The sequence below is a fragment of the Armigeres subalbatus genome, chromosome 3 (assembly GCF_024139115.2).
Source record: "Armigeres subalbatus isolate Guangzhou_Male chromosome 3, GZ_Asu_2, whole genome shotgun sequence".
Taxonomy (NCBI): Eukaryota; Metazoa; Arthropoda; class Insecta; order Diptera; family Culicidae; genus Armigeres; species Armigeres subalbatus.
In genome coordinates this window covers 273840510-273856235 of record NC_085141.1, presented here as the reverse complement: position 1 = coordinate 273856235, position 15726 = coordinate 273840510, and the positions used below count along the sequence as shown (strand labels likewise).

At 38.9% G+C, this 15726-nt stretch overlaps 1 protein-coding gene and 1 long non-coding RNA gene across 2 annotated transcripts in view; one reads left to right on the top strand and one right to left on the bottom strand.

Annotated features, from left to right (window-relative positions):
* The window catches only part of LOC134224415 (zinc finger protein Xfin-like), a 46670-nt gene that overhangs the window by 7284 nt on the left and 23660 nt on the right, over positions 1 to 15726 (top strand). The gene's annotated exons all lie outside the window — the stretch shown is intronic.
* LOC134219845 (uncharacterized) lies at positions 8941 to 9810 on the bottom strand. Its single transcript, XR_009981686.1, has 3 exons — positions 9302 to 9810; positions 9171 to 9239; positions 8941 to 9100 (listed from the first exon to the last, which is right to left on the bottom strand). It is a non-coding gene; the product is annotated as an uncharacterized LOC134219845 (long non-coding RNA).

The following is a 15726-nucleotide window of genomic DNA, read 5'->3' as shown; positions in this document are numbered from 1 at the left end:
CAAGGCAATGTTGAATAGCAGGCACGAAAGACCATCACCTTACCTGTGTAACATGAATGTATATTTATTTGAATTCTCGTTTGGCAGTTTGTAAAATGCATAATATCCATAGTCGATATCTTGCTTATCGATCTTACGACTCACGTGACTCGCCATACGCAACCGCGCCAACGCGTCATAATTTGAATTCAGCGTCAGTAAGCCATGACTTACAATAAGGCTTGCTGACGTTAATCGTCTTTCTTTTGCACGCGCACGGAGGGGATAGGATTTGTTTTCATCGGGAAACGCTTCCGAAGCGTTTCGCGATGAAAACAAATCCTATCCATTCTGTACGCGTACAAGAGAAAGATGATCAAACGTCAGCAAGCTCTGTACGTTTGCAAAGCAACCAGTTTTTCCCCTGATTAGTTATGGACGACATGTAAGTACACACATTTGGCGATCCTTGCCGGGCATGATTTAGAACCTACGTTAATTCGATTCACCAGATAGCCTGGCGGTTTATCAAATTAATAAACTCTACATCGAAAAAGAATGGACCGATCAAAGTTAATAAATAAAAATGCACAATGGAACTACGAAAAGCGCGGGTGCTCAACACTGTTTCGCCAAGTGAACTACTCTAATAAATTGCCTCTTTTTTTAGTTTATTTTCAATTTATTTCCGAAGTAGTAATCGCGAATCGACATCCTGAAGCCGCAGAAACCCACAGAAACCCGCGGATCTGGACGGACGATATGGGGCCTCTCAAACGTCGCAAAGAGCTCTTCGTAGCCATACTCAGTCAAGGCAAAAACGCGGACTAGATGCAATTCATAACCTTGACACAAATCTTCACCCCCCCGCGCGCCAAGAGTCTTTATATAGAGCTTGCTGACGTTTGATCATCTTTCTCTTGTAGGCGCTCAGAATAAATAGGATTTGTTTTCATCGGGAAACGCTTCGGAAGCGTTTCCCGATGAAAACAAATTCTATCCCCTCCGTGCGCGTGCAAGAGAAAGATGATTAACGTCAGCAAGCCTTATAGACGAGATGTCAACAACGGCAAGCAATAATTCGATGTCAACACCATCAGCAGCTGCTAGTGGCAATGGTAGCCTCTTGGTAGCCTCTTGAAAGGAGGCTTCCGAGCCTCTTGAAAGGAGGCTTCCGAGCCTCTTGAAAGTAGGCTTCCGAGCCTCTTGAAAGGAGGCTTCCGAGCCTCTTGAAAGGAGGCTTCTGAGCCTCTTGAAAGGAGGCTTCTGAGCCTCTTGAAAGGAGGCTTCTGAGCTTCTTGAAAGAAGGCTTCCAGGCCTCTTGAAAGGAGGCTTGAGCCTCTTGAAAGAGGCTTCTGAGCCTCTTGAAAGGAGGCTTCTGAGCCTCTTGAAAGGAGGCTTGAGCCTCTTGAAAGGAGGCTTCTGAGCTCTTGAAAGGAGGCTTCTGAGGCCTCTTGAAAGGAGGCTTCTGAGCCTCTTGAAAGGAGGCTTCCGAGGCCTCTTGAAAGGAGGCTTCCGAGGCCTCTTGAAAGGGGGCTTCCGAGCCTCTTGAAAGAAGACTTCCGAACCTCTTGAAAGGAGGCTTCCGAGCCTCTTGAAAGGAGGCTTCCGAGCCTCTTGAAAGGAGGCTTCCGAGCCTCTTGAAAGGAGGCTTCCGAGCCTCTTGAAAGGAGGCTTCCGAGCCTCTTGAAAAGAGGCTTTCGAGCCTCTTGAAAGGAGGCTTTCGAGCCTCTTGAAAGGAGGCTTCCGAGCCTCTTGAAAGGAGGCTTCCGAGCCTCTTGAAAGGAGGCTTCCGAGCCTCTTGAAAGGAGGCTTCCGAGCCTCTTGAAAGGAGGCTTCCGAGCCTCTTGAAAGGAGGCTTCCGAGCCTCTTGAAAGGAGGCTTCCGAGCCTCTTGAAAGGAGGCTTCTTAGCCTCTTGAAAGTAGGCCTGCGAGCCTCTTGAAAGGAGGCTTCCGAGCCTCTTGAAAGGAGGCTTCCGAGCCTCTTGAAAGGAGGCTTCCGAGCCTCTTGAAAGGAGGCTTCCGAGCCTCTTGAAAGGAGGCTTCCGAGCCTCTTGAAAGGAGGCTTCCGAGCCTCTTGAAAGGAGGCTTCCGAGCCTCTTGAAAGGAGGCTCCCAAGCCTCTTGAAAGGAGGCTCCCAAGCCTCTTGAAAGGAGGCTCCCAAGCCTCTTGAAAGGAGGCTCCCAAGCCTCTTGAAAGGAGGCTCCCAAGCCTCTTGAAAGGAGGCTCCCAAGCCTCTTGAAAGGAGGCTCCTAAGAATCTTGAAATGAGGCTTCCAAACCTCTTGAAAGGAGGCTTTCAAGCCGTTTGAAAGGAGGCTTCCGAGTCTCTTGAAAGGAGCTTTCCGAGTCTCTTGAAAGGAGCTTTCCGAGCCTTTTGAAAGGAGAGGACTTCCAGGCTTCCGAACTTTTTGAAAAAAGGCTTCTTGAAAGGAGGCCTTCGAGCTTCTTGGAAGACGGCTTCCGAGAAGCGTAGAAGGATGCTTCTAATACTCTTGCAACTCTTGCAGCGAAGCAACCGAGCTTTTCCTAAAAGCCTTCATGTCTCTCAAACGGAGGCTTCCGAACCTTTAGATTTCAGTTCAAAAGCATATTCCTAACATATTATTCAACATTTTGTTTAGATCAGGTAGATTGCATTGAAGATTTTCCAAACTTGCTCATTTGACGTTTTGTCCGTTTGATTTTTATTCTGCAGCCCTTCATACGCTGTGCTGGTTAAGGAGGGCAGGATTCATTTGGCTTTGATTTACCGTTCGCCATGTATATTATGTACAAGACAAAGTTTTGAAATAAAAATACGGAATTATCAAAACTTAAACAATAAGTTTCAATTGGAATTTAATACGTCCGCCATTACGCATTTTTGTCCGAGGTACCCCCTAGGGCCAGCGAAGGTACCCCCAGGGGTACATGTACCCCAGGTTGAGAACCGCTGGTCTGGAGGAAAGTGCGTTATATTTGCTTCAGTTCATAAAGGGGTCGGTTAAACTGTCGGATCTACAAAACGGTAAAAGCAATCCTTAATATCATAGTGAAATGGTGATAACACGAAAAAAGGCCTACCGATGCTGTTCAATGTCACCATTGCCAACGATTCGGCCACGGCATGAGGAATTGCAATCTTGTTCCACTTTGCGTTAAATGTGGTGAGAAGCATATCCGTCCGTCGAATGCACACTACCCAGAAAAGCAGAGCTAACAAACTACGACAGAAACGAGACACGAGGATCAATAAAGTGTGCAAATTGTAGTGGGCAGCACACCGCCAACTATCGTGGCTGTCCCAGTCGCAAAAACTATATTGAAAAATTAGCAAAGATGAGAACGGAACGGCGGTACCCCACACCTCTTCCACCTCCTCCACGACCCTCTCAAGGTGGTCTCTCCAGTTCCACAGCCGCACCATCGTCCGGTTCCTATGCACAAGTCCTACAGCAGGGCGGTAATAACAACCTCTCCTCGGTGTCGGAATTTCGTGCTATAGCGAGGGAGACATTTGATCGCTTGGCAAACTGTCAAACGAAGCAGCAATAACTTCTAGCTTTATTCGAGCTAACAACCAAGTACCTGTACAATGTCTAATCAACCCAACTTGCTATTTGCTAACTGGAATGGACGCTCGTTCACAGTAAGAAAATGGAATTTTTTGACTTCCTACAACGACACCGCGTAGACGTTGCAGTAGTAACTGAAACATGGCTGCAGCAAAAACACGCTTTCTACCATCCTGATTTCTGCTGCGTCTGTTCCGACCGTAATTCCAACAATGCCGAAAGAGGGGAGGCGTATTAATTGCTATTCGAAAAGGTATCAAGTTTGCAGAGCTGAGTATCTCGACAAAGATCATCGAAAGCATACTGCCGCTAACCGCAAGTCGAGCACATCTGTATATGGAGGCCCATATACAGATGTGCTCGACTTGCGGTTAGCGGCAGCATAGGCGTTTCGATAAACACAACGAACGGTATTGTACACGCCGCATACTTCCCGGGGGGCGCAACACGATCCATCTGGACTCAATTTCGGCGAGACATCTCCACGCTTACCAGGTGGACTGAACCATTCTTCGTCGTAAGCGATCTAAACTCACGACACCGTCAATGGAACTGTTTAAAGGCCAATAAAGCTGGCACAATATTGTCTCAGAAGGCAGCCAGCCATAACTTTTTTATCCATTCTCCTGACACATTCACATTTCATCCTACGGGGCGTGGTCGTCCTTTGACCCTAGATCTTACTTTGTCAAACAACCTACTGGACATGACGAAGCCAACCACGCTGAACGAATTGTCATCAGATCACCTCCCGGTCAGGTTTGACGTCAGGCTCACATCCACTGTAGTTCAAATAATGCCGAAGTATAGATGCTACGCGCGTGCTGACTGGCTCCGCTTCCAATACGAAATCAACGTTAAGTTGGACATACTAAACCCAGCTTTAATAAACCTCAACAGTGAAGCCGAAGTTGATGCTGCTATAGACTTTCTAACGACGACTCTTCTGGAGGCAGAATCGATTTCGGTACCGGAAGTTCAGCAACGATCGTGCTCATCTGCAACAATTCCGGAGAGTACCAGAAGATTAATCGCATTGCGGAACAAACGGCGACGACAGTGGTACCGGAGAAGAGACCCAATTTACAAGGATGTAGTGCTGTCCCTAAACCGAAGAATTAGAGAATAATGCGACCAAGCCAGCTTCAAGCGATTTCGTGAAACTCTCCAAACATTAAACGACAAACACGCCACTCTCTGGAAAATATCGAGGTCTTTGCGGAAATCGACTAAGTACAGTCCACCCTTACGACAAGGAAATAACATCATTGCTTCCTCATTGGAGAAAGCTCAACTGCTAGTTTTGAGTTTTTTACGGTCCCACACCAACCAAATGGCAGACGATCCCGAAACTGTGGCAGCGGTAAACGACTCAGTTACAAACATCGACCAATCCTTCCTGACTGGGGAACACTCTTGGTTGATTCGTCCGAAGGAGGTAGCCCAGCTTATTCGGCGACTCAAATCCAAAAAATCTCCTGGACAAGACACGCTCCGAAACTGTGTAATAAAGAAACTGCCTCGAAAGGCCCACATCTTCCTTGCAAAAATATTTCCGCTTGCATCCGTCTTGGATACTTCCCGACCAATTGGAAACATGCCATAGTAACAGCCGTTCCGAAATCAAACAAAGACTGTACTGAAGCATCCAACTACAGACCTATAAGTCTTTTGCCTACCTTTAGCAAACTGCTTGAACGAGTAATACTGAAGCGCATCGAACAGCAATTGGAAAATACACGGCTTATTCCTGATGCACAATTTGGATTCAGAAAAGGACACTCAACCAACCATCAGCTCGTTCGTCTTGTGAAGGAAGTACGTAGCAATTTTGCGCTGGGTCGATCTTCAGGTATGGTGCTTCTTGATGTTGAGAAAGCCTACGATTCCGTATGGCAAGATGCAATTCTGCATAAGATGTTGCTTGGGAACTTTCCTTTATATATTCTTAAAATTATTCACTCTTTCCCAACAAACCGTACCTACCATGTAACTGTCAATAGACAAAATTCAGATCCACACCTCCTTAGATCCGCCCTCCTTAGCCGTGCGGTAAGACGCGCGGCTACAAAGCAAGACCATGCTGAGGGTGGCTGGGTTCGATTCCCGGTGCCGGTCTAGGCAATTTTCGGATTGGAAATTGTCTCGACTTCCCTGGGCATAAAAGTATCATCGTGTTAGCCTCATGATATACGAATGCAAAAATGGTAACTTGGCTTAGAAACCTCGCAGTTAATAACTGTGGAAGTGCTTAGTGAACACTAAGCTGCGAGGCGGCAATGTCCCAGTGGGGGATGTAATGCCAATGAAGAAGATGAAGAAGAAGATATATTTCTTTTGGCGTTCCGCAAGGTGCTGTCTTAAGCCCTACGCTCTACAACATATTCTACAACATTGTGTCAGATTCCGACCCAAACATCGTGCTCTTTAAGCTACAACAAATATATTATATTAACAATATGGTTCACTTCGAGTTTTTCCATACAACAAAATGGCGAACAATTTGCCGGTGATAACAACATCATCTAGCGAGCAAAGAGGAATCTAAACATGTTTTTTTCTAGCTTGTGCTGGAAAATCCTCCTGCCATCTTCCGGTGAGTAGTCATACAGTTGTTCGATGACATTTTACAGTGTGGGGATGTCCATACATTTTTCAATAAATCGATTATCGACTTTGTTAAATGCAAAATATCGACTTTGTTAAATGCAAACACTACTGTAAATATTTCGATGAAGCAGTGCAAAGCAGACAAACTACACATCAATCGTTCAAACTGTGAAAGCCGTTCCGCAAACATTAAAATGATTGTTCCACTGTAAACATTTCTATCATTTTCTTCAGCAAGAAATTTGATTAATTCTTTCTGAATATTATCGATATTATTCCAATGCATCATTCTTCTTCCTCTTCGGTGTCCTAAATTCCTACTGGAACTTAACACCTGCGTTGCAACTTATTATGAATTGAAAACTTTTTGCTGCCCACCATTGATTGAATGAATATGTATCTTGAGTGGAAAGCCATGAAGATGACACTCATCCGATTGCGTTTTTTTATGTTACGCTTATCATAATGGGTATGATTATTTTGTTACATTTAGACATGGAAAGTGAATTGAACAAGTCGCTTGGATTAAACGCGTCCAAACACCTTCGCTCAACTCACTTGAACGGACAGTACACGAAAATAAATTTCCTTAACAAATGCATTCAGCAAAACACATACATTTTTGCCATTGCGTTTTCTTAATGAACTGTATGCATTATTAGGATGAAAGCTATTAGACACCCCATAATATAATCATAATACAAAACTTATACATTTCATGTCAATTCTGAATACTCAATATTAGATTTTTAATAACATCCATACGGTTGTCGCATGAACGTCATAAGAAAAATAATAATAAAATGATTAAATTCGTTAATGTTTTCCATTTGCGTTGTTTATAGTTTAATATTTTTCCACGTTTTATAGATACATACATAAATAAAATGAACAACTTGGATGTGGTTATACATTTATTACTCTTCAATCACCAAACCAGGCTCCAAACGCAATTCAGTGGAACGGCGACGGAAACTGTCAATCCTGCGGCTTCCGTCACCGTTCCGCTGTATTGCGTGGGAGATTTCATGATCACTTTCCAAATTATCCGCAAATGATGTTGAAGAAGTGGTTGAAGCTGCTAGCTAATCTGCATGTTCTCCATATTGCCATTTTCCCTTCTTTGTGCAAACGTTTATGAAGCCTGAAATATAAATAATTTAATCATTATTTTATTTGCACATAATGATGAACATTATTGCCTCACCTTTCTTGGTTAGCGGTGTGAATTTCCGAAAATCGGCCGATGCGATGAGATGGTTGCTCCTTGCGTTTATTTCCGGTAAATCCAACATATTTTCACCGCTGCACAGCTGCTGATTGACTTGATAATCTGTAAATACAAATGATCAGATTGCCGAAAGTAAGGAAGTAATTAATGAGAACACTTACCGAAATAATTCAAGCGCCATGTTTTTCTCGAGGTTTTTTCTTCAAATCCAATCCGTAACGAAAGTATAAGTTTAGCTGAATACATTTTTGCCATTAAGCAAAACTTATACTTTTTATTGCTTTATGGAATACTTCATATGAACACGCTAAATACATCATATTCAAATATGATATTATAATCATTTCAAGAGTTATGAAGTTTATGTTTGTCTGCGTAATAATGAATATAAATCAAATCTAATGAATATTGCCGATTTCACCAATTTGAAGAGTTATGTGTAGATTGTGATTTGCCCGCTTCTTTTTCTCACACTCACTCTCATTTCGGGTTGATCGATTTTTGTTACTGAAATTTACCCAATTATAACCCATTACTCGTTAGTCACATGTAATACTAATGACACACTGGTGGTATTCGTACCATGGTACAAGTTGTACCACTAGTGTGTCACCTTGTACCATGCTGGTACAACGTGGAAAACCATGGTACAATATGTACTAGGGTATATAACCGTGGTACTTGTACCACCAGTGTGTCTTTAGTATAAGCGTGTACACTAAATCGATTCCCGCCATGATTTGACGTCTATTTGTTTTCAGATTGAGCACTCACACACAAATATTATACACGGAAAATCAAACTTTTTTGAGTGTATTGAGTGTGAGAAAAAGATGACTGTGAGAAAAAAAATCTCGCAATACTCTTATAAAGTGCAAAAAGCGCAATAAAATAATTAGATTTTTTTACGTGTAAGTTGAACATGTTCAACTCTTGGCAAGTAAATTGCATTAAACTAAGCTGTTCAATTCACTTGCCCTTTCAAAACGTAGCATTACGGTGAGATATTTCGGCTAAACTTAATTACTTAATTATATTTTTTACGTCTCCAACTATTTTTAAAAATTGAAAGAAAAACAAAATTGTTCAAGAAAATTATTTTGAGCTTTTTAGTGGAACGTCTTCACTTCCCGCATAATCATGGACCATAATCGTACCATTCCCCAGAGCGTCTATGACAAAAAATAACATTAATAATACCATTCCGATTGTTGTTCATACTTAAGATACACTGACCTCAACATAAATGATCTCCACAATATGGTATGCTGTAATTGGCAAAATGATTATATGGGTAATAGGCGGTTAAGTATAATTACAATATAAAAAAGGCCATTTTCCAGTACATTTTATTCGCTATACAGTATGTGATATGGTTCATTTATAATCCTTTTTCTAGTCTAAAACAATATGGAATACAATATATGAACTGTAGAATGATAAAAGACAAACCAATCGACACACCGTATCCTTTATCTTCCACTAGCAAAAGATAAATTGGTCATTTTTCCACCTAGCAAATAAAAACACAATAATTGTTAGTATGTTACACTTAGATTGTGACAATATATTTATTGTACAGAAAATTGAAGAATGCATATTTTTATCACAAACGTAGTTACATTTATGATATTTTAACAGCACTTAGTTTTAAGGTTTTTAGTTTCATGAAACAGTTTCGTCTGTCTTGGTCGTATGGGGATCCGAGAAACTCCTTTATTGCCCTGTAAGAAACAAGCAAAATGATAAATTAGTCATATTTTGCGAATGTTAAAGTCATTTAAAACTGCTTACCAATGTTTATGGCTTAAATCCAGAAGGCCTTGTCAATCTTCTCCATTTTTACACAGGAGCTGTTGGGAACTGTAAACAATGTTAATAATTAACGCGTGTTTGATTGAATAACGCATAATTTTATTGCTTACCTTTGTTTTTCAGCCCAAAAAACGAAGAAAAAACTCGGAAAACCGGGAAAACCGAAGAAAAAAATCAGTCTGGTTCAACAAATTCCACAACAACTGCACGATAAATAAATTTTGCTCTATATTTGAAGTTGAACATACACTTGCTGCAGAACTTATACATTTATTGTGTTTTTACCATTAGATGATATAATTCATCATGACGAAACCAGCTAAAGATGATACGAAATTATTCCAAAACCGCAATCCGTATATTATAGCTATATTAATTACAAGTCGTATATGGTTTTTTATAGTTTGCTTCCTAAATAATGTAAAATAAGAAATTATGAAGATACAATGTACCATGACATAATAGCATACGTTATGGTAGATATAACATGCTGTATAATATTGGTTTCAGCTCAACATATAGTTACATTGTTAAGAGGTGATTATACGAATAGTAACAGTATTCTTTAATTCAAATGAATAGTAATAATAATACTGCAGATGGTTTTAAATTATGCGGGTTGTCATAAGACGAGTTTGTACCTTCCCATTCGGTCCCGCCACTTGATTGTACCTTGACAGATACGTATTTCGACCTCAACAGTAAGGTCGTCTTCAGTGGTTCGTATACGTATCTGTCAAGGTACAATCAAGTGGTGGAATTGGATGGGAGGGTGAAAACTCGTCTTATGACAAGGGCAAAATTGTTCTTCAATTTATTTTGGCTCAACATTCGACAAATTTCGGACTTTGCACAAAAAAAAATATTTTTGAGACGTCAAAAATTGCGTTGTTTGTCGAGTTGGTATTGACTAGGTCAAGAAATCGACTGAGGCAATAGAATGGAATAAAATTATTGACGGGAAAGGTTAATTTCGCGGTTTTTCGCAAAAATGTTTAAATTTCGTGGCTAACATCAAATTTTGCGGATTTCGCGGCTTCCGCGAAATCGCGAATTTCCACCACCCCTAGTAATTATGTTTGAATTGTATTTATATCAGACTCTCATATCGGGCAGTTTGTTCACAAAAGTACGTTTCTCTCTGTCAAATCATATTCACAAATTGATAACAATTTGGGAATTCTCAAAAATGGGATTATGCATGCGAGTTAATTTGAAAAGAAATCATCATTGATTTTATAAAATCAAGATAATTCAACGCGGTGTGTGACAAAAAAATGAGCATCGCTAATACTTTCACTACGTGAAAATATAGCTCTTATGGGCCAAACACATGGGAAAACTGTCAAAACGCACGCAAACGTGTCCATTGTGTTTGACCCTTTAGGCTTTCATTTCGTGACTATTTGAAAAAAATCTACCGAGGGTCCCAAACAACTTTTTTTTCTCCCTTAAACGGAACCTTTTAGTTGTAAAACAGTCAATTATTTACCACGTCACTACTAAATGAGTTTCCTCGATTTTTTTCTTCCAATCATCATATAAAAAATTAAGGAGGAATCGATTATTACCATTAGTTATAGTCTAAATAACTTGTTTATTGAAGCTCAAGCGTCAAAGAGCATAACGAAGCCAAACTCGATAAATGTATGACAGGGTGTCTACTCATCTGTCCAAACAAAATTCCCTGATTTTTCCAGGTGTTTTACAATAATTTCCAGGCAAAAACAAACGTGCCATATATAGATTTTAGAAGCAAAATAATTAGTTCAAAAAAGTAAATATTGTGAAAAATATTACTTTAAGGAATATTTTGGTGGCTTGTTGTAAATTACTTAAGAAATTCTTCCAGGAATTCCTTCGCAAGTTCACCCAGAAATTGCTTCAGCCATTCAATCAAAATTCCTCCAGGTTTTCCTTTAAAAATTTCTCCATAGATTCCATCGGAAAATCCTCTGGATTTTAAGAATTGCTTCAGAACTTCCTCCAGGATTTAACTTGAAAATTTCTTTACTAAAACTTTAGAAAACATCTCAAGGAATTGTTTCGGAAATTCCTTTATGTTACGTTTTGACAGGGCAAGTGAATTGAACAACTCAGTTGAATTCAATTGACTTGCCAAAAGTTGAACATGTTCAACTTTCTTTTCGTTCAAGTGAATTGAATTAAATGTTTGCACGTTCAATTCGCGTTCGATTCAAGCGACTTGCTCAATTCACTTGCCTTGTCTAAACGTAGCATTAGGTGTTTGTTCGTACATGTCTTGTGAAAAACCTTCGGAAATTGCTTTATAAAATACTTTGCAGACTTTTTCAGATATTTTTTTGGAATTTTTTTTAGGAATTTCTTTGGAAACTTGGTTAAGAGTTCTTCCGGAAATCTCTTTGAATTTTATTTCAGCTGTTTTTTTAAGAAACTTAAGAAAACTTCTTAAGGAAATGTTCCGGAAATATGTTTTGGATTTTTTTTCAGGAAATCCTTCAGAACTTCTTACGAAAACTCCGTCAGGAAATGTGTTGATGCAAAAATATGAGATTGCTGAGTCCATGACGTTAGGCATAATATCTTCTTTATGTCGTGGGCTGTTTTTGGGGCATTTTATGCTTGACATCCTTTATGCCTAACGTCCTTAACCTGTTCGCGTGACCAACATCTAGTTTGCTTAGACCTAGCAACCAAGGTACCGGTACTATAATAAGTGTCAAACGGCCAAGTTATAGCTTATTCAGATTACGCCATTTATGATCATAAATATCATGATAACCAACAACCTGATGCCTTCCCAATTTTCTTCTTTTTTTTCCTTTTCAATTTTCTTTTTTCGCTTTAACACGATATTTATTACGATAAATAATCTAATCGTAATAGGTATTAAGCTTATTGGAGCATATTTTGGCAGAATAATTTCAATGGTTACAGCGCCACTAGCGTTCTATTACTGCTTTACTGTAAAAACATTTGAATATTTTTTTGAAATTTCTTTGGAATTTTTTAGGATCTTATTCAGAAGTATCTTGAGAAAAACTTTAGAAAACACCTGGAGGAGTTTTTCCGGATGTTTTGCTTTTAAGAAATCTTTGGAAATACTTCGAAAATACCTTTAGAAACTCCTTTGAAAAATCCATTCGGGAAGTTTTCGGCTATTCTTTCAAGAATTTCTTAAGCAAAAATCCTTCACAAATCACTCCACACTTTTTTTTTGAAAATCCCTTCAGGTTCCCTTTCGGGAATTTCTTAACCCTTTATAAGGCAGACGAATCTAAACAATAAAATAACAAAAACAACAATAGGACACAATGTTAACTCAAATGTATGTTTGTTATACATTAAACAGTTCAGAAACACAGAAAAATTGGTGGCAATATAGTTGCCACTGCCCGTCTAGCGGGACAACATTGGTGGCAATATAGTTGCCACTGCCCGGCAAGCGGGAAAACAGGCAACAAAAAAAAATTTTTAAAAATTAGGTTTTACGTAGAACCAGTCAAATCAAGGCACGTTACTTTTTTTGGTGAAGAGCAGGTGAAGAGTCCTAGTGGAAAAACGCATTACAATTGAAACAATTTTTTTTTGCACTTTTGTTCCCCTTGGGAAAAAAACGCAATTTCGTCAAAAATCCAAAAAGCAATTATACGGAGAGGTAAAGCTTTTTTCACCCTAATCACGTAATAATCTAACACAAGAGATTCAAAATAATGAATACCAACAAGAAAAAAATTATATTTGTCGTTTTTTTAACGAATTATAACTAAAAATCCTTCTTCCCTTCGAAACTTACGATTTGTTCGTAAAAAAAACTGTTCTCAAACTGACATTTCAAATTTTTTATGGCTCAAATTCATCTGGGTTACTAGGAAGCAAATAAAGCCACTACATGGGAAATAATAAGTAGAGCTCTTATTGATAAATAGAAAAACATATAATTTGTTGGTGGCAATATAGTTGCCACTGCCTTATAAAAGGTTAAAGAAACCATACGAAAAATCCAGAAATTCGTTTTAAAATTCCTCCGGGAATTCTTTTCGGTTTTTATCTTGGAAATTCCTCCAGATATAATTTAGAAATTTGCTATTCATTCTAATGGACACTCTTTTAGTGATTTCGTTGAGTAATTTCTTGGAAAACTTGGAAAAATTCCTTGGAAAAGTAATTCTTTGGAAAAATTCCTTCGGAAGTTCCTCCAGGAATTCCTTGGAAAAATCCTAATTAATTTAGTATTTTTTAATATATTCCTAAAGAATTTCCGAGGGAAACTCAAAAGAATTTACAAAGCAGTCCCTAATTGATTTCCCGAATAAATTCCTAGATTTCACCAAGAATAGTTTCTGAAATTCTGGAATTTTTTAGCAGATGACAAACCTTTTTTTGTGGATCAACGATCCATTAACGTTCACTACATTTTCAATAAATTTGATTGGTATATTTATTCAAATACTTTTAAGGTTTTTTTTCATCTTTTGAGAGAATTTCACTCATGATCACCGGATATTGAAATTTCCCTGATTATGTCAGGAATTCCCTGATAATTCCAAGTATTTTCCAGGTGGGGAGAAATTGCCTGATAATTCCAGGTTTTTCCAGGTAGTAGACACCCTGTATGAAATCCTCTGAAAATAGCTGAGAAACGCTTGGATGGAGATTATGCACTGGTTCGATATCTTTTTTTCATATATACCCAATTCTTTCTAAACACCTGCCAAAATTGAAACTTGTTATGCGAATGAATAAGTTTAACTGGTGTCATAAAATTATTCAAAACGATTGATCATGCTAAACAATAATCTACCATAGTAATATAAAAGCCTTCCTTAGCCATGCGGTGATATCCCAAGCAACATTACAAGTTTTATTCCGCTCTAGGGATGGTTTTCAAATATCAATTTAAAATAATTGTAACAGCAATACCCTTGAATATATTGATATTTCTCCCTAATATATTTATAATCCAAATCAACTACCAAAAAAGTGTTTTACGTGGTGAAAACATTGTCTAATCATGAATTATTGGAACGATTAATTGAGATGCGGTTTACACTGAGTGAAAGCTGTTGAGTATTCCTTTTAGCTATGTAGGTTTTCTTTTAACCTGCGCTTGATGGGGAAACTTCATTAACAGTACAACGAAAAAATAATTTTCTCCATACTAATTTGCATGCAAACTTGAAACGGCTTGTGCTAAATCAGTTTTAATCCAAATGAGCTCAAATTTTCAGGGGAAACTTAGAACATGGTAAAGAATCAGATGAGCACTGTGGATCAGAATCAATTTTTTGAACCACCCTAATGCTCATCTCACAAGTAGGTAAAATATTTTGATCACATCATCCTTGAAAATGTGATAAAAATCGTTACGTTTTCAAAAATCCTTAAGTCTTGAATGTCGGAATTCCATCGTTTTTCGAGCTCAAACAATCATTTTGTAAACTCTTATGCATCTATATATCTATAAATCATAAATCTATAAATCTCTACGAATTTTGTTAATTTACATTTAAATTCAGAAAGTGTAACAAAACATAAGTAAATTGATCAGGGTCACTTCCTTGCTGTTATAAATACCAGTGAGTTTAACCATTGCCTAGCGGTAATGTTTGCTAGCCAAATGTTGCATTCAATAAATTCGGCTCCGTAAGTGTGTGTGTATAACGATCGTCATATGTTGGGTAGTTTAATTATAACGTGTATCGTGTATCGTGGCGCCACATGTGGGGTCGCCAGAATTTCGTGAGAGTGAATCATATTGTTAATATATTATGCATCTCGAGATAAAATAGAATACTGCGGCTTCCTGCTTCCGAGCCTGCGAGTGTAAGACCACCGCAGCATTCTAGGAAAAGATTAGCGCGACAATAGTACATTTGATAAAAGTGTTGCAGTCAAATGAGCAAACAGCAACATGGTGTGCGAAACAGAGAGCGAGTAGGTGCACCGGCATGGTCCCGCCGGATACAGTTCAACGAGCTATATCAAATTTATTATACATTTCCACAAAAATATGCCTACCACACTTCTGCTACAACATTTGATTTTCCATTTGCATTCAATTAAACATAATCGATTAAGTTTGCAAAAAAAACATCAAGCATCCCTATTTTTTTTCATGATGACATTTTGAAGTGTGTGTAAAACGGTCGTCATATTTTGGGTAGTTCGATTTACGTGTGTATCGATCCTTTCGGACGCGAGTTGGCGCCACATGTGGTGTCGCCAAAATTTCGTGAGAGTGAATCATATTGTTAATATAGTATATTTGGCTACAAGCAGCCCAAAATGCCATTGAAAATTACCAAAGAAGGTGGAAGATAAAGACTAACGCGGGGAAAACACAGGCCATATTTTTTACTCGGAAGCGAAGCCCTCGTAAACTTCCTCAAAATGAAATCTCCGTATGGGGAAGCCGCATTCCATGGTCAAATGACGTTGGATACCTTGGGCTAAATCTCGATAGGAAATTGACTTTTGCCACTCACATCAAGAACACCCTAGTAAAGTGCAGCAAGCTCACCAAAATGCTTTACCCACTCATCAATCGACG